Here is a 20492-nt window from a genome sequence, read left to right as displayed (position 1 = left end):
CGCTGATTTTGGGTCCTGCTGCGATCTGAACGTTTCGGGAGCTCCAGGGTCCGGTTACGGAGAACTCGTCCAAACTCGTATTTTTGGCCTATTCCAGCCAGTTTTGTATGCTATTAGTCACTGATTTTGGGACCCGCTGCGATCAGAACGTTTCGGGAACCCCGGGGTCCGGTTACGTGGAACAAGTCCGAACTCGTATTTTTGGCCTATTCAGGTCAATTTTCTACGCTATTAGTCACTGATTTTCTCTCCTGATGCGATCCGAACGTTTCTGGAACCCCAGGTCCGGTTACGGGGAACTCGTCCAAACTCGCAGTTTTGGCCTATTCCAGCCTGCTTTGTATGCTATTACTCACTCATTTTGTTTCCCGCTGCGATCCGAACGTGTCGGGAACCCCATGGTCCGGTTACGGGGAACTCGTCAAACTCGTTGGTTTGGCCTATTCCGGTGACTTTTGTACGCTATTACTCACTGATTTTGGTTCCCGCTGCGATCCGAACGTTTCGGGAACCCCGGGGTCCGGTCACGTGAAACTCGTGAAAACACGCAGGTTTGGCCTATCCCGGCCAGTTTTGTACGCTATTAATCACTGATTTTGGTTCCTGCTATGATCTGAACGTTTCGGGAACCCCGGGGTCCGGTTACATGGAACTCGTGAAAACTCGTATTTTGGCCTATTCCGGCCAGTTTTGTATGCTATTACTCACTGATTTTGGTTCCCGCGGCGATCCGGATGTTTCATGGAACCCCGGGGTCCGGTCAGATGGAACTCGTGAAAACACGCAGTTTTGGCCTATTCCGGCCATTTTTTTATGCTATTAGTCACTGATTTGGGGTCCTGTTGCGATCCGAACGTTTCGGGAACCCTGGGGTCCGGTTACGAAGAACTAGTTTTAACTCGTATTTTTGGCCTATTCCGGCCAGTTTTGTATGGTATTAGTCACTGATTTTGGGTCCCGCTGCGATCCGAATATTTTGGGAACCCCGGGGTCCGGTTACGTGGAACTCGTGAAAACTCGCATATTTGGCCTATTCCGGCCAGTTTTGTACGCTATTAGTCACTTATTTTGGGTTCTGCTGCGATCCCAACGTTTCGGAAACCCCGGGGTCCGGCTACGTGGAACTCGTGAAAACTCGCAGTTTTGGCCTATTGCAGCCAGTTTTGTATGCTATTAGTCACTGATTTTCGGTCGTGCTGCGATCCGAATGTTTCGGGTACCCCGGGGTCCGGTTACGAGGAACTCGTCCAAACTCGCAGTTTTGGCCTATTCCGGCCAGTTTTGTATGCTATTACTCACTGATTTTGGTTCCCGCTGCGACCCGAATGTTTCGGGAACCGTGTGGTCTGGTTAGGTGGAACTCGCAGTTTTGGCCTATCCCGACCAATTTTGTACGCTATTTGTCACTGATTTTCGTTCCTGCTACGATCCGAACGTTTCGGGAACCCCGGGGTCCGGTTACGCGGAACTCGTGAAAACTCGCAGTTTTGGCCTATTCCGGCCAGTTTTGTACGCTATTAGTCACTGATTTTGGGTCATGCTGCGAACCAAACGTTTCGGGAACCCCGGTGTCCGATTACGTGGAACTCGTGAAAACTCACAGTTTTGGCCTATTCCGGACAGTTTTGTACGCTATTAGTCACTGATTTTCGGTCTTGCTGCGATCCGAACGTTTCGGGAACCCCGGGGTCCGATTACGGGGAACTCGTCCAAACTCGCAGTTTTGGCCTATTCCGACTAGTTTTGTATGCTATTGCTCACTGATTTTGGTTCCCGCTGCGATCCGAACGTTTCATGGAACCCCGGGGTCCGGTCACGTGGAACTCATGAAAACACGCAGTATTGGCCTAGTCCGACCAGTTTTGTATGCTATTAGTCACTGATTTTGGCTCCTGCTGCGATCCGAACATTTTGGGAACCCTGGGGTCCGTTTACGAAGAACTCGTCCAAACTCGCAGTTTTGGCCTATCCCGACCAGTTTTGTACGCTATTAATCACTGATTTTGGTTCCTGCTACGATCTGAATGTTTCGGGAACCCCGGGGTCCGGTTACTTGGAACTCGTGAAAACTCACAGTTTGGGCTTATTCCGGCCAGTTTTGTACGCTATTAGTCACTCATTTTGGGTCCTGCTGCGAACCGAACGTTTCTGGAACCCCGGTGTCCGGTTACGTGGAACTCGTGAAAACTCACAGTTTTGGCCTATTCCGGACAGTTTTGTACGCTATTAGTCACTGATTTTCGGTCCTGCTGCGATCCAAACATTTCGTGAACCCCGGGGTCTGATTACGAGGAACTCGTCCAAACTCGCAGTTTTGGCCTATTCCGGCCAGTTTTGTATGCCATTACTCACTGGTTTTGGTTCCCGCTGCGATCCGAACGTTTCGGGAACCCCATGGTCTGGTACGGGGAACTCGTTAAAACTCGTTGTTTTGGCCTATTCCGGCCAATTTGGTATGCAATTACTCACTGATTTTTGGTTCCCGCTGCGATCCGAACGTTTCGGGAACCCCGGGGTCCGGTAAAGTGGAACTCGTGAAAACACGCAGTTTTTGCTATTAGTCACTGATTTTGGGTCCTGCTGCGATACGAACGTTTCGGGAGCCCCGGGGTCCGGTTATGGAGAACTCGTCCAAACTCGTATTTTTGGCCTATTCCAGCCAGTTTTGTATGCTATTAGTCACTGATTTTGGGTCCCGCTGCGATCCGAACGTTTCGGGAACCCCAGGGTCCGGTAACGTGGAACTCGTCCAAACTCGCAGTTTTGGCCTATTCCGGACAGTTTCGTATGCTATTACTCACTGGTTTTGTTTCCCGCTGCGATCCAAACGTTTCGGAAACCCCATGGTCTGGTTACGGGGAACTCGTCAAAACTCGTTGTTTTGGCCTATTCCGGCCAATTTTGTATGGTATTACTCACTGATTTTGCTTCCCGCTGCGATCCGAACGTCTCGGGAACCCCGGGGTCCGGTAACGTGGAACTCGTGAAAACACGCAGTTTTTGCTATTAGTCACTGATTTTGGGTCCTACTGCGATCCGAACGTTTCGGGACCTCCTGGGTCCGGTTACGGAGAACTCGTCCAAACTCGTATTTTTGGCCTATTCCAGCCAGTTTTGTATGCTATTAGTCACTGATTTTGGGTCCCGCTGCGATCTGAACGTTTTGTGAACCCCGTGTTCCGGTTACGTGGAACAACTCCGAACTCGTATATTTTTGGCCTATTCAGGACAATTTTCTACGCTATTAGTCACTAATTTTCTCTCCTGATGCGATCCGAACGTTTCTGGAACCCGGGGGTCCGGTTACGGGGAACTCGTCCAAACTCGCAGTTTTGGCCTATTCCGGCCAGTTTTGTATGCTATTACTCACTCATTTTGGTTCCCGCTCCGATCCGAACGTGTCGGGAACCCCATGGTCCGGTTACGGGGAACTCGTCAAACTCGTTGGTTTGGCCTATTCCGGCGAGTTTTGTACGCTATTACTCACTGATTTTGGTTCCCGCTGCGATCCGAACGTTTCGGGAACCCCGGGGTCCGGTCACGTGGAATTCGTGAAAACACGCAGGTTTGGCCTATTCCGGCCAGTTTTGTATGCTAATAGTCACTGATTTTGGGTCCTGCTGCGATCCGAACGTTTCGGGAACCCCGGGGTCCGGTTACGGAGAACTCGTCCGAACTCGTATTTTGGCCTATTCCGGCCAGTTTTGTATGCTATTACTCACTGATTTTGGTTCCCGCTGCGATCCGAACGTTTCGGGAGCCCCGGGGTCCGGTCAGATGGAACTCGTGAAAACACGCAGTTTTGGCCTATTCCGGCCAGTTTTGTATGCTATTAGTCACTGATTTTGGGTCCTGCTGCGATCCGAACGTTTCGGGAACCCCGGGGTCCGGTTACGAAGAACTCGTCCAAACTCGTATTTTTGGCCTATTCCGGCCAGTTTTGTATGCTATTAGTCACTGATTTTGGGTCCCGCTGCGATCCGAATATTTTGGGAACCCCGGGGTCCGGTTACGTGGAACTCGTGAAAACTCGCAGATCTGGCCTATTCCGGCGAGTTTTGTACGCTATTAGTCACTGATTTTGGGTTCTGCTGCGATCCAAACGTTTCGGAAACCCCGGGGTCCGGCTACGTGGAACTCGGAAAAACTCGCAGTTTTGGCCTATTGCGGCCAGTTTAGTATGCTATTAGTCATTGATTTTCGGTCGTGCTGCGATCCGAACCTTTCGGGTACCCCGGAGTCCGGTTACGAGGAACTCGTCCAAACTCGCAGTTTTGGCCTATTCCGGAAAGTTTTGTATGCTATTACTCACTGATTTTGGTTCCCGCTGCGATCCGAATGTTTCGGGAACCGTCTGGTCTGGTTACGTGGAACTCGTGAAAACTCACAGTTTTGGCCTATCCCGGCCAGTTTTGTACGCTATTAATCATTGATTTTGGTTCCTGCTATGATCTGAACGTTTCGGGAACCCCGGGGTCCGGTTACTTGGAACTCGTGAAAACTCCCAGTTTTGGCCTATTCCGGCCAGTTTTGTACGCTATTAGTCACTGATTTTGGGTCCTGCTGCGAACCGAACGTTTCGGGAACCCCGGTGTCCGATTACGTGGAACTCGTGAAAACTCACAGTTTTGGCCTATTCCGGACAGTTTTGTACGCTATTAGTCACTGATTTTCGGTCCTGCTGCGATCCGAACGTTTCGGGAACCCCGGGGTCCGCTTACGGGGAACTCGTCCAAACTCGCAGTTTTGGCCTATTCCGACCAGTTTTGTATGCTATTGCTCACTGATTTTGGTTCCCGCTGCGATCCGAACGTTTCATGGAACCCTAGGGTCCGGTCACGTGGAACTAATGAAAACACGCAGTATTGGCCTAGTCCGACCAGTTTTGTACGCTATTAGTCACTGATTTTGGGTCCTACTGCGATCCGAACGTTTTGGGAACCCCGGGGTCCGGTTACGAAGAACTCGTCCAAACTCGCAGTTTTGGCCTATTCCGACCAGTTTTGTACGCTATTAATCACTAATTTTGGTTCCTGCTACGATCTGAACGTTTCGGGAACCCCGGGGTCCGGTTACTTGGAACTCGTGAAAACTCGCAGTTTTGGCTTATTCCGGCCAGTTTTGTACGCTATTAGTCACTGATTTTGGGTCCTGCTACGAACCGAACGTTTCTGGAACCCCGGTGTCCGGTTACGTGGAACTCGTGAAAACTCACAGTTTTGGCCTATTCCGGCCAGTTTTGTATGCTATTAGTCACTGATTTTGGGTCCTGCTGCGATCCGAACGTTTCGGCAACCCCGGGGTCCGGTTACGAAGAACTCGTCCAAACTCGTCTTTTTGGCCTATTCCGGCCAGTTTTGTATGCTATTAGTCACTGATTTTGGGTCCCGCTGCGATCCGACTATTTTGGGAACCCCGGGGTCCGGTTACGTGGAACTCGTGAAAACTCGCAGATTTGGCCTATTCCGGCCAGTTTTGTAGGCTATTAGTCACTGATTTTGGGTTCTGCTACGATCCAAACGTTTCGGAAACCCCGGGGTCCCGCTACGTGGAACTCGTAAAAACTCGCAGTTTTGGCCTATTGCGGCCAGTTTAGTATGCTATTAGTCACTGATTTTCGGTCATGCTGCGATCCGAACATTTCGGGTACCCCGGGGTCCAGTTACGATGAACTCGTCCAAACTCGCAGTTTTGGCCTGTTCCGGCTAGTTATGTATGCTATTACTCACTGATTTTGGTTCCCGCTGTGATCCGAATGTTTCGGGAACCGTGTGGTCTGGTTACGTGGAACTCGTGAAAACTCACAGTTTTGGCCTATCCCGGCCAGTTTTGTACGCTATTAATCACTGATTTTGGTACCTGCTATGATCTGAACGTTTCGGGAACCCCGGGGTCTGGTTACTTGGAACTCGTGAAAACTCGCAGTTTTAGCCTATTCCGGCCAGTTTTGTACGCTATTAGTCACTAATTTTGGGTCCTACTACGAACCGAACGTTTCGGGAACCCCGATGTCCGATTACGTGGAACTCGTGAAAACTCACAGTTTTGGCCTATTCCGGACAGTTTTGTACGCTATTAGTCACTGATTTTGGGTCCTGCTGCGAACCGAACGTTTCTGGAACCCCGGTGTCCGGTTACGTGGAACTCGTGAAAACTCACAGTTTTGGCCTATTCCGGACAGTTTTGTACGCTATTAGTCACTGATTTTCGGTCCTGCTGCGATCCAAACATTTCGTGAACCCCGGGGTCTGATTACGAGGAACTCGTCCAAACTCGCAGTTTTGGCCTATTCCGGCCAGTTTTGTATGCTATTACTCACTCATTTTGGTTCCCGCTGCGATCCGAACGTGTCGGGAACCCCATGGTCCGGTTACGGGGAACTCGTCAAATTCGTTGGTTTGGCCTACTCCGGCGAGTTTTGTACGCTATTACTCACTGATTTTGGTTCCCGCTGTGATCCGAACGTTTCGGGAACCCCGGGGTCCGGTCACGTGGAACTCGTGAAAACACGCAGGTTTGGCCTATTCTGGCCAGTTTTGTATGCTAATAATCACTGATTTTGGGTCCTGCTGCGATCCGAACGTTTCGGGAACCCCGGGGTCCGGTTACGGAGAACTCGTCCGAACTCGTATTTTGGCCTATTCCGGCCAGTTTTGTATGCTATTACTCACTGATTTTGGTTCCCGCTGCGATCCGAACGTTTCGGGAACCCCGGGGTCCGGTCAGATGGAACTCCTGAAAACACGCACTTTTGGCCTATTCCGGCCAATTTTGTATGGTATTAGTCACTGATTTTGGGTCCTGCTGCGATCCGAACGTTTCGGGAACCCTGGGGTCTGGTTACGAAGAACTCGTCCAAACTCGTATTTTTGGCCTATTCCGGCCAGTTTTGTATGCTATTAGTCACTGATTTTGGGTCCCGCTGCGATCCGAATATTTTAGGAACCCCGGGGTCCGGTTATGTGGAACTCGTGAAAACTCACAGTTTTGGCCTATTCCGGACAGTTTTGTACGCTATTAGTCACTGATTTTCGGTCCTGCTGCGATCCGAACGTTTCGGGAACCCCGGGGTCCGCTTACGGGGAACTCGTCCAAACTCGCAGTTTTGGCCTATTCCGACCAGTTTTGTATGCTATTGCTCACTGATTTTGGTTCCCGCTGCGATCCGAACGTTTCATGGAACCCTAGGGTCCGGTCACGTGGAACTAATGAAAACACGCAGTATTGGCCTAGTCCGACCAGTTTTGTACGCTATTAGTCACTGATTTTGGGTCCTACTGCGATCCGAACGTTTTGGGAACCCCGGGGTCCGGTTACGAAGAACTCGTCCAAACTCGCAGTTTTGGCCTATTCCGACCAGTTTTGTACGCTATTAATCACTAATTTTGGTTCCTGCTACGATCTGAACGTTTCGGGAACCCCGGGGTCCGGTTACTTGGAACTCGTGAAAACTCGCAGTTTTGGCTTATTCCGGCCAGTTTTGTACGCTATTAGTCACTGATTTTGGGTCCTGCTACGAACCGAACGTTTCTGGAACCCCGGTGTCCGGTTACGTGGAACTCGTGAAAACTCACAGTTTTGGCCTATTCCGGCCAGTTTTGTATGCTATTAGTCACTGATTTTGGGTCCTGCTGCGATCCGAACGTTTCGGCAACCCCGGGGTCCGGTTACGAAGAACTCGTCCAAACTCGTCTTTTTGGCCTATTCCGGCCAGTTTTGTATGCTATTAGTCACTGATTTTGGGTCCCGCTGCGATCCGACTATTTTGGGAACCCCGGGGTCCGGTTACGTGGAACTCGTGAAAACTCGCAGATTTGGCCTATTCCGGCCAGTTTTGTAGGCTATTAGTCACTGATTTTGGGTTCTGCTACGATCCAAACGTTTCGGAAACCCCGGGGTCCCGCTACGTGGAACTCGTAAAAACTCGCAGTTTTGGCCTATTGCGGCCAGTTTAGTATGCTATTAGTCACTGATTTTCGGTCATGCTGCGATCTGAACATTTCGGGTACCCCGGGGTCCAGTTACGATGAACTCGTCCAAACTCGCAGTTTTGGCCTGTTCCGGCTAGTTATGTATGCTATTACTCACTGATTTTGGTTCCCGCTGTGATCCGAATGTTTCGGGAACCGTGTGGTCTGGTTACGTGGAACTCGTGAAAACTCACAGTTTTGGCCTATCCCGGCCAGTTTTGTACGCTATTAATCACTGATTTTGGTACCTGCTATGATCTGAACGTTTCGGGAACCCCGGGGTCTGGTTACTTGGAACTCGTGAAAACTCGCAGTTTTAGCCTATTCCGGCCAGTTTTGTACGCTATTAGTCACTAATTTTGGGTCCTACTACGAACCGAACGTTTCGGGAACCCCGATGTCCGATTACGTGGAACTCGTGAAAACTCACAGTTTTGGCCTATTCCGGACAGTTTTGTACGCTATTAGTCACTGATTTTGGGTCCTGCTGCGAACCGAACGTTTCTGGAACCCCGGTGTCCGGTTACGTGGAACTCGTGAAAACTCACAGTTTTGGCCTATTCCGGACAGTTTTGTACGCTATTAGTCACTGATTTTCGGTCCTGCTGCGATCCAAACATTTCGTGAACCCCGGGGTCTGATTACGAGGAACTCGTCCAAACTCGCAGTTTTGGCCTATTCCGGCCAGTTTTGTATGCTATTACTCACTCATTTTGGTTCCCGCTGCGATCCGAACGTGTCGGGAACCCCATGGTCCGGTTACGGGGAACTCGTCAAATTCGTTGGTTTGGCCTACTCCGGCGAGTTTTGTACGCTATTACTCACTGATTTTGGTTCCCGCTGTGATCCGAACGTTTCGGGAACCCCGGGGTCCGGTCACGTGGAACTCGTGAAAACACGCAGGTTTGGCCTATTCTGGCCAGTTTTGTATGCTAATAATCACTGATTTTGGGTCCTGCTGCGATCCGAACGTTTCGGGAACCCCGGGGTCCGGTTACGGAGAACTCGTCCGAACTCGTATTTTGGCCTATTCCGGCCAGTTTTGTATGCTATTACTCACTGATTTTGGTTCCCGCTGCGATCCGAACGTTTCGGGAACCCCGGGGTCCGGTCAGATGGAACTCCTGAAAACACGCACTTTTGGCCTATTCCGGCCAATTTTGTATGGTATTAGTCACTGATTTTGGGTCCTGCTGCGATCCGAACGTTTCGGGAACCCTGGGGTCTGGTTACGAAGAACTCGTCCAAACTCGTATTTTTGGCCTATTCCGGCCAGTTTTGTATGCTATTAGTCACTGATTTTGGGTCCCGCTGCGATCCGAATATTTTAGGAACCCCGGGGTCCGGTTATGTGGAACTCGTGAAAACTCGCAGATTTGGCCTATTCCGGCGAGTTTTGTACGCTATTAGTCACTGATTTTGGGTTGTGCTGCGATCCAAACGTTTCGGAAACCCCGGGGTCCGGCTACGTGGAACTCGTAAAAACTCGCAGTTTTGGCCTATTGCGGCCAGTTTAGTATGCTATTAGTCACTGATTTTCGGTCGTGCTGCGATCCGAACCTTTCGGGTACCCCGGGGTCCGGTTACGAGGAACTCGTCCAAACTCGCAGTTTTGGCCTATTCCGGCAAGTTTTGTATGCTATTACTCACTGATTTTGGTTCCCGCTGCGATCCGAATGTTTCGGGAACCGTGTGGTTTGGTTACGTGGAACTCGTGAAAACTCACAGTTTTGGCCTATCCCGGCGAGTTTTGTACGCTATTAATCACTGATTTTGGTTCCTGCTATGATCTGAACGTTTCGGGAACCCCGGGGTCCGGTTACTTGGAACTCGTGAAAACTCCCAGTTTTGGCCTATTCCGGCCAGTTTTGTACGCTATTAGTCACTGATTTTGGGTCCTGCTGCGAACCGAACGTTTCGGGAACCCCGATGTCCGATTACGTGGAACTCGTGAAAACTCGCAGTTTTGGCCTATTCCGGACAGTTCTGTACGATATTAGTCACTGGTTTTCGGTCCTGCTGCGATCCGAATCTTTCGGGAACCCCGGGGTCCGATTACGGGGTACTCATCCAAACTCGCAGTTTTGGCCTATTCCGACCAGTTTTGTATGCTATTGCTCACTGATTTTGGTTCCCGCTGCGATCCGAACGTTTCGTGGAACCCCGGGGTCCGGTCACGTGGAACTCATGAAAACACGCAGTATTGGCCTAGTCCGACCAGTTTTGTATGCTATTAGTCACTGATTTTGGGTCCTGCTGCGATTCGAACGTTTTGGGAACCCCGGGATCCGGTTACGAAGAACTCGTCCAAACTCGCAGTTTTGGCCTATCCCGGCCAGTTTTGTACGCTATTAATCACTGATTTTGGTTCCTGCTACGATCTGAATGTTTCGGGAACCCCGGGGTCCGGTTACTTGGAACTCGTGAAAACTCGTAGTTTTGGCTTATTCCGGCCAGTTTTGTACGCTATTAATCACTGATTTTGGTTCCTGCTACGATCCGAACGTTTCGGGAACCCCGGGGTCCGGTAACGTGGAACTCGTGAAAACACGCAGTTTTGTATGCTATTACTCGCTGATTTTGGGTCCTACTGCGATCCGAACGTTTCGGGTACCCCAGGGTCCGGTTACGAGGAACTCGTCCAAACTCGCAGTTTTGGCCTATTCCGGCCAGCTTAGTATGCTATTACTCACTGGTTTTGGTTTCCACTGCGATCCGAATGTTTCGGGAACCGTGTGGTTTGGTTACGTGGAACTAGTGAAAACTCACAGTTCTGGCCTATTCCGGCCAGTTTTGTACGCTATTAATCACTGATTTTGGTTCCTGCTATGATCTGAACGTTTCGGGAACCCCGGGGTCCGGTTACTTGGAACTCGTGAAAACTCCCAGTTTTAGCCTATTCCGGCCGGTTTTGTACGCTATTAGTCACTGATTTTGGGTCCTGCTGCGAACCGAACGTTTCGGGAACCCCGGTGTCCGATTACGTGCAACTCGTGAAAACTCACAGTTTTGGCCTATTCCGGACAGTTTTGTACGCTATTAGTCACTGATTTTCGGTCCTACTGCGATCCGAACATTTCGGGAACCCCGGGGTCCGATTACGGGGAACTCGTCCAAACTCACAGTTTTGGCCTATTCCGACCAGTTTTGTATGCTATTGCTCACTGATTTAGGTTCCCGCTGCGATCCGAACGTTTCATGGAACCCCGGGGTCCGGTCACGTGGAACTCATGAAAACACATAGTATTGGCCTAGTCCGACCAGTTCTGTATGCTATTAGTCACTGATTTTGGGTCCTGCTGCGATCCAAATGTTTTGGGAACCCCGGGGTCCGGTTACGAAGAACTCGTCCAAACTCGCAGTTTTGGCCTATCCCGACCAGTTTTGTACGCTATTAATCACTGATTTTGGTTCCTGCTACAATATGAACGTTTCGGGAACCCTGGGGTCCGGTTACTTGGAACTCGTGAAAACTCGCAGTTTTGGCTTATTCCTGCCAGTTTTGTACGCTATTAGTCACTGATTTTGGGTCCTGCTGCGAACCGAACGTTTCTGGAACCCCGGTGTCCGGTTACGTGGAACTCGTGAAAACTCACAGTTTTGGCCTATTCCGGACAGTTTTGTACGCTATTAGTCACTGATTTTCGGTCCTGCTGCGATCCAAACATTTCGTGAACCCCGGGGTCTGATTACGAGGAACTCGTCCAAACTCGCAGTTTTGGCCTATTCCGGCCAGTTTTGTATGCTATTACTCACTCATTTTGGTTCGCGCTGCGATCCGAACGTGTCGGGAACCCCATGGTCCGGTTACGGGGAACTCGTCAAACTCGTTGGTTTGGCCTATTCCGGCGAGTTTTGTACGCTATTACTCACTGATTTTGGTTCCCGCTGCGATCCGAACGTTTCGGGAACCCCGGGGTCCGGTCACGTGGAACTCGTGAAAACACGCAGGTTTGGCCAATTCCGGCCAGTTTTGTATGCTAATAATCACTGATTTTGGGTCCTGCTGCGATCCGAACGTTTCGGGAACCCCGGGGTCCGGTTACGGAGAACTCGTCCAAACTCGTATTTTGGCCTATTCCGGCTAGTTTTGTATGCTATTAGTCACTGATTTTGGGTCCCGCTACGATCCGAACGTTTCGGGAACCCCGGGGTCCGGTTATGTGGAACTCGTCCAAACTCGCAGTTTTGGCCTATTCCGGCCAGTTTTGTATGCTATTACTCACTGGTTTTGTTTCTCGCTGCGATCCGAACGTTTCGGAAACCCCATGATCTAGTTACGGGGAACTCGTCAAAACTCGCAGTTTCGGCCTATTCCGGCCAATTTTGTATGCTATTACTCACTGATTTTGGTTCCAGCTGCGATCTGAACGTTTCGGGAACCCCGGGGTCCGGTAACGTGGAACTCGTGAAAACACGCAGTTTTTGCTATTAGTCACTGATTTCGGGTCCTGCTGCGATCCGAACATTTCGGGAGCTCCGGGGTCCGGTTACGGAGAACTCGTTCAAACTCGTATTTTTGGCCTATTCCAGCCAGTTTTGTATGCTATTAGTCACTGATTTTGGGTACCGCTGCGATCTGAACGTTTCGGGAACCCCGGGGTCCGGTTACGTGGAACTCGTCCGAACTCGTATTTTTGGCCTATTCAGGACAATTTTCTACGCTATTAGTCACTGATTTTCTCTCGTGATGCGATCCGAACGTTTCTGGAACCCCGGGGTCCGGTTACGGGGAACTCGTCCAAACTCGCAGTTATGGCCTATTCCGACCAGTTTTGTATGCTATTACTCACTCATTTTGGTTCCCGCTGCGATCCGAACGTGTCGGGAACCCCGTGGTCCGGTTACGGGGAACTCGTCAAACTCGTTGGTTTGGCCTATTCCGGCGAGTTTTGTACGCTATTACTCACTTATTTTGGTTCCCGCTGCGATCCGAACGTTTCAGGAACCCCGGGGTCCGGTCACGTGGAACTTGTGAAAACACGCAGTTTTGGCCTATTCCGGCCAGTTTTGTATGCTATTAGTCACTGATTTTGGTTCCTGCTGCGATCCGAATGTTTCGGGAACCCCGGGGTCCGGTTACGGAGAACTCGTCCAAACTCGTATTTTTGCTTATTCCGGCCAGTTTTGTATGCTATTACTCACTGATTTTGGTTCCCGCTGCGATCCGAACGTTTCGGGTACCCCAGGGTCCGGTCAGATGGAACTCGTGAAAACACGCAGTTTTGGCCTATTCTGGCCAGTTTTGTATGCTATTAGTCACTGATTTTGGGTCCTCCTGCGATCCGAACGTTTCGGGAACCCGGGGTCCGGTTACGAAGAACTCGTCCAAACTCGTATTTTTGGCCTATTCCGGCCAGTTTTGTATGCTATTAGTCACTGATTTTGGGTCCCGCTGCGATCCGAATATTTTGGGAACCCCGGGGTCCGGTTACGTGGAACTCGTGAAAACTCGCAGATTTGGCCTATTCCGGCCAGTTTTGTATGCTATTAGTCACTGATTTTGGGTTCTGCTGCGATCCAAACGTTTCGGAAACCCCGGGGTCCAGCTATGTGGAACTCGTGAAAATTCGCAGTTTTGGCCTATTGCGGCCAGTTTAGTATGCTATTAGTCACTGATTTTCGGTCGTGCTGCGATCCGAACGTTTCAGGTACCCCGGGGTCTGGTTACGAGGAACTCGTCCAAACTTGCAGTTTTGGCCTATCCCGGCCAGTTTTGTACGCTATTAGTCACTGATTTTGGGTCCTGCTGCGAACCGAACATTTCGGGAACCCCGGTGTCCGATTACGTGGAACTCGTGAAAACTCACAGTTTTGGCCTATTCCGGACAGTTTTGTACGCTATTAGTCACTGACTTTCGGTCCTGCTGCGATCCGAACGTTTCGGGAACCCCGGGGTCCGATTACGGGGAACTCGTCCAAACTCACAGTTTTGGCCTATTCCGACCAGTTTTGTATGCTATTGCTCACTGATTTAGGTTCCCGCTGCGATCCGAACGTTTCACGGAACCCCGGGGTCCGGTCACGTGGAACTCATGAAAACACGTAGTATTGGCCTAGTCTGGCCAGTTTTGTATGCTATAAGTCACTGATTTTGGGTCCTGCTGCGATCCGAATGTTTCGGGAACCCCGGGGTCCGGTTACGGAGAACTCGTCCAAACTCGTATTTTTGCCTATTCCGGCCAGTTTTGTATGCTATTACTCACTGATTTTGGTTCCCGCTGTGATCCGAACGTTTCGGGAACCCCGGGGTCCGGTCAGATGGAACTCGTGAAAACACGCAGTTTTGGCCTATTCTGGCCAGTTTTGTATGCTATTAGTCACTGATTATGGGTCCTGCTGCGATCCGAACGTTTCGGGAACCCGGGGTCCGGTTACGAAGAACTCGTCCAAACTCGTATTTTTGGCCTATTCCGGCCAGTTTTCTATGCTATTAGTCACTGATTTTGGGTCCCGCTGCGATCCGAATATTTTGGGCACCCCGGGGTCCGGTTACGTGGAACTCGTGAAAACTCGCAGATTTGGCCTATTCCGGCCAGTTTTGTACGCTATTAGTCACTGATTTTGGGTTTTGCTGCGATCCAAACGTTTCGGAAACCCCAAGGTCCGGTTACGTGGAACTCGTCCGAACTCGTATTTTTGGCCAATTCAGGACAATTTTCTACGCTATTAGTCACTGATTTTCTCTCGTGATGCGATCCGAACGTTTCTGGAACCCCGGGGTCCGGTTACGGGGAACTCGTCCAAACTCGCAGTTATGGCCTATTCCGGCCAGTTTTGTATGCTATTACTCACTCATTTTGGTTCCCGCTGCGATCCGAACGTGTCGGGAACCCCGTGGTCCGGTTACGGGGAACTCGTCAAACTCGTTGGTTTGGCCTATTCCGGCGAGTTTTGTACGCTATTACTCACTGATTTTGTTTCCCGCTGCGATCCGAACGTTTCGGGAACCCCGGGGTCCGGTCACGTGGAACTCGTGAAAACACGCAGTTTTGGCCTATTCCGGCCAGTGTTGTATGCTATTAGTCACTGATTTTGGGTCCTGCTGCGATCCGAATGTTTCGGGAACCCCGGAGTCCGGTTACGGAGAACTCGTCCAAACTCGTATTTTTGCCTATTCCGGCCAGTTTTGTATGCTATTACTCACTGATTTTGGTTCCCGCTGTGATCCGAACGTTTCGGGAACCCCGGGGTCCGGTCAGATGGAACTCGTGAAAACACGCAGTTTAGGCCTATTCTGGCCAGTTTTGTATGCTATTAGTCACTGATTATGGGTCCTGCTGCGATCCGAACGTTTCGGGAACCCGGGGTCCGGTTACGAAGAACTCGTCCAAACTCGTATTTTTGGCCTATTCCGGCCAGTTTTCTATGCTATTAGTCACTGATTTTGGGTCCCGCTGCGATCCGAATATTTTGGGAACCCCGGGGTCCGGTTACGTGGAACTCGTGAAAACTCGCAGATTTGGCCTATTCCGGCCAGTTTTGTACGCTATTAGTCACTGATTTTGGGTTTTGCTGCGATCCAAACGTTTCGGAAACCCCAAGGTCCGGTTACGTGGAACTCGTCCGAACTCGTATTTTTGGCCTATTTAGGACAATTTTCTACGCTATTAGTCACTGATTTTCTCTCGTGATGCGATCCGAACGTTTCTGGAACCCCGGGGTCCGGTTACGGGGAACTCGTCCAAACTCGCAGTTATGGCCTATTCCGACCAGTTTTGTATGCTATTACTCACTCATTTTGGTTCCCGCTGCGATCCGAACGCGTCGGGAACCCCGTGGTCCGGTTACGGGGAACTCGTCAAACTCGTTGGTTTGGCCTATTCCGGCGAGTTTTGTACGCTATTACTCACTGATTTTGGTTCCCGCTGCGATCCGAACGTTTCGGGAACCCCGGGGTCCGGTCACGTGGAACTCGTGAAAACACGCAGTTTTGGCCTATTCCGGCCAGTTTTGTATGCTATTAGTCACTGATTTTGGGTCCTGCTGCGATCCGAATGTTTCGGGAACCCCGGGGTCCGGTTACGAAGAACTCGTCCAAACTCGTATTTTTGCCTATTCCGGCCAGTTTTGTATGCTATTACTCACTGATTTTGGTTCCCGCTGTGATCCGAACGTTTCGGGAACCCCGGGGTCCGGTCAGATGGAACTCGTGAAAACACGCAGTTTTGGCCTATTCTGGCCAGTTTTGTATGCTATTAGTCACTGATTATGGGTCCTGCTGCGATCCGAACGTTTCGGGAACCCGGGGTCCGGTTACGAAGAACTCGTCCAAACTCGTATTTTTGGCCTATTCCGGCCAGTTTTCTATGCTATTAGTCACTGATTTTGGGTCCCGCTGCGATCCGAATATTTTGGGAACCCCGGGGTCCGGTTACGTGGAACTCGTGAAAACTCGCAGATTTGGCCTATTCCGGCCAGTTTTGTACGCTATTAGTCACTGATTTTGGGTTTTGCTGCGATCCAAACGTTTCGGAAACCCCAAGGTCCGGTTACGTGGAACTCGTCCGAACTCGTATTTTTGGCCAATTCAGGACAATTTTTTACGCTATTAGTCACTGATTTTCTCTCGTGATGCGATCCGAACGTTTCTGGAATCCCGGGGTCCGGTTACGGGGAACTCGTCCAAACTCGCAGTTATGGCCTATTCCTACCAGTTTTGTATGCTATTACTCACTCATTTTGGTTCCCGCTGCGATCCGAACGTGTCGGGAACCCCGTGGTCCGGTTACGGGGAAATCGTCAAACTCGTTGGTTTGGCCTATTCCGGCGAGTTTTGTACGCTATTACTCACTGATTTTGGTTCCCGCTGCGATCCGAACGTTTCGGGAACCCCGGGGTCCGGTCACGTGGAACTCGTGAAAACACGCAGTTTTGGCCTATTCCGGCCAGTTTTGTATGCTATTACTCACTGATTTTGGTTCCCGCTGCGATCCGAACGTTTCGGGAACCCCGGGGTCCGGTCAGATGGAACTCGTGAAAACACGCAGTTTTGGCCTATTCTGGCCAGTTTTGTATGCTATTAGTCACTGATTTTGGGTCCTCCTGCGATCCGAACGTTTCGGGAACCCGGGGTCCGGTTACGAAGAACTCGTCCAAACTCGTATTTTTGGCCTATTCCGGCCAGTTTTGTATGCTATTACTCACTGATTTTGGGTCCCGCTGCGATCCGAATATTTTGGGAACCCCGGGGTCCGGTTACGTGGAACTCGTGAAAACTCGCAGATTTGGCCTATTCCGGCCAGTTTTGTACGCTATTAGTCACTGATTTTGGGTTCTGCTGCGATCCAAACGTTTCGGAAACCCCGGGGTCCGGCTATGTGGAACTCGTGAAAATTCGCAGTTTTGGCCTACTGCGGCCAGTTTAGTATGCTATTAGTCACTGATTTTCGGTCGTGCTGCGATCCGAACGTTTCGGGTACCCCGGGGTCCGGTTACGAGGAACTCGTCCAAACTTGCAGTTTTGGCCTATTCCGGCCAGTTTAGTATGCTATTACTCACTGATTTTGGTTCCCGCTGCGATCCGAATGTTTCGGGAACCGTGTGGTCTGGTTACGTGGAACTCGTGAAAACTCACAGTTCTGGCCTATCCCGGCCAGTTTTGTACGCTATTAATCTCTGATTTTGGTTCTTGCTATGATCTGAACGTTTCGGGAACCCCGGGGTCCGGTTACTTGGAACTCGTGAAAACTCCCAGTTTTAGCCTATTCCGGCCAGTTTTGTACGCTATTAGTCACTGATTTTGGGTCCTGCTGCGAACCGAACATTTCGGGAACCCCGGTGTCCGATTACGTGGAACTCGTGAAAACTCACAGTTTTGGCCTATTCCGGACAGTTTTCTACGCTATTAGTCACTGACTTTCGGTCCTGCTACGATCCGAACGTTTCGGGAACCCCGGGGTCCGATTACGGGGAACTCGTCCAAACTCACAGTTTTGGCCTATTCCGACCAGTTTTGTATGCTATTGCTCACTGATTTAGGTTCCCGCTGCGATCCGAACGTTTCATGGAACCCCAGGGTCCGGTCACGTGGAACTCATGAAAACACGTAGTTTTGGCCTATTCCGGCCAGTTTTGTATGCTATTTGTCACTGATTTTGGGTCATGCTGCGATCCGAATGTTTCGGGAACCCCGGGGTCCGGTTAAGGAGAACTCGTCCAAACTCGTATTTTTGCCTATTCCGGCCAGTTTTGTACGCTATTACTCACTGATTTTGGTTCCCGAGTGATCCGAACGTTTCGGGAACCCCGGGGTTCGGTCAGATGGAACTCGTGAAAACACGCAGTTTTAGCCTATTCTGGCCAGTTTTGTATGCTATTAGTCACTGATTATGGGTCCTGCTGCGATCCGAACGTTTCGGGAACCCGGGGTCCGGTTACGAAGAACTCGTCCAAACTCGTATTTTTGGCCTATTCCGGCCAGTTTTGTACGCTATTAGTCACTGATTTTGGGTTCTGCTGCGATCCAAACGTTTCGGAAACCCCGGGGTCCGGCTACGTGGAACTCGTGAAAACTCGCATTTTTGGCCTATTGCGGCCAGTTTAGTATGCTATTAGTCACCGATTTTCGGTCCTGCAGCGATCCGAACGTTTCGGGTACCCTAGGGTCCGGTTACGAGGAACTCGTCCAAACTCGCAGTTTTGGCCTATTCCGGCCAGTTTTGTATGGTATTACTCACTGATTTTGGTTCCCGCTGCGATCCGAATGTTTCGGGAACCGTGTGGTCTGGTTACTTGGAACTCGTGAAAACTCACAGTTCTGGCCTATCCCGGCCAGTTTTGTACGCTATTAATCACTGATTTTGGTTCCTGCTATGATCTGAACGTTTCGGGAACCCCGGGGTCCGGTTACTTCGAACTCGTGAAAACTCGCAGTTTTGGCCTATTCCGGCCAGTTTTGTACGCTATTAGTCACTGATTTTGGGTCCTGCTGCAAACCGAACGTTTCGGAACCCCGGTGTCCGATTACGTGGAACTCGTGAAAACTCACAGTTTTGGCCTATTCCGGACAGTTTTGTACGCTATTAGTCACTGATTTTCGGTCCTGCTGCGATCCGAACGTTTCGGGAACCCCGGGGTCCGATTACGGGGAACTCGTCCAAACTCGCAGTTTTGGCCTATTCCGACCAGTTTTGTATGCTATTGCTCACTGATTTTGGTTCCCGCTGCGATCCGAACGTTTCATGGAACCCCGGGGTCCGGTCACGTGGAACTCATGAAAACACGTAGTATTGGCCTAGTCCGACCAGTTTTGTATGCTATTAGTCACTGATTTTGGGTCCTGCTGCGATCCAAAAGTTTTGGGAACCCCGGGGTCCGGTTACGAAGAACTCGTCCAAACTCGCAGTTTTGGCCTATCCCGACCAGTTTTGTACGCTATTAATCACTGATTTTGGTTCCTGCTACGATATGAACGTTTCGGGAACACCGGGGTCCGGTTACTTGGAACTCGTGAAAACTCGCAGTTTTGGCTTATTCCGGCCAGTTTTGTACGCTATTAGTCATTGATTTTGGGTCCTGCTGCGAACCGAACGTTTCTGGAACCCCGGTGTCCGGTTACGTGGAACTCGTGAAAACTCACAGTTTTAGCTTATTCCGGACAGTTTTGTACGCTATTAGTCACTGATTTTCGGTCCTGCTGCGATCCAAACATTTCGTGAACCCCGGGGTCTGATTACGAGGAACTCGTCCAAACTCCTAGTTTTGGCCTATTCCGGCCAGTTTTGTATGCTATTACTCACTCATTTTGGTTCCCGCTGCGATGCGAACGTGTCGGGAACCCCATGGTCCGGTTACGGGGAACTCGTCAAACTCGTTGGTTTGACCTATTCCGGCGAGTTTTGTACGCTATTACTCACTGATTTTGGTTCCCGCTGCGATCCGAATGTTTCGGGAACCCCGGGGTCCGGTTACGTGGAACTCGTCCAAACTCGCAGTTTTGGCCTATTCCGGCCAGTTTTGTATGCTATTACTCACTGGTTTTGTTTCCCGCTGCGATCCGAACGGTTCGGAAACCCCATGATCTAGTTACGGGGAACTCGTCAAAACTCGCAGTTTTGGCCTATTCCGGCCAATTTTGTATGCTATTACTCACTGATTTTGGTTCCCGCTGCGATCTGAACATTTCGGGAACCCCGGGGTCCGGTAACGTGGAACTCGTGAAAACACGCAGTTTTTGCTATTAGTCACTGATTTTGGGTCCTGCTGCGATCCGAACATTTCGGGAGCTCCGGGGTCCGGTTACGGCGAACTCGTTCAAGCTCGTATTTTTGGCCTATTCCAGCCATTTTTGTATGCTATTAGTCACTGATTTTGGGTCCCGCTGCAATCTGAATGTTTCGGGAACCCCGGGGTTCGGTTACGTGGAACTCGTCCGAACTCGTATTTTTGGCCTATTCAGGACAATTTTCTACGCTATTAGTCACTGATTTTCTCTCCTGATGATATCCGAACGTTTCTGGAACCCCGGGGTCCGGTTACGGGGAACTCGTCCAAACTCGCAGTTATGGCCTATTCCGACCA

Source organism: Hordeum vulgare, chromosome 7H (genome assembly GCF_904849725.1).
Source record: "Hordeum vulgare subsp. vulgare chromosome 7H, MorexV3_pseudomolecules_assembly, whole genome shotgun sequence".
Lineage (NCBI taxonomy): Eukaryota > Viridiplantae > Streptophyta > Magnoliopsida > Poales > Poaceae > Hordeum > Hordeum vulgare.
Note: the sequence above shows the minus strand (reverse complement) of the source record.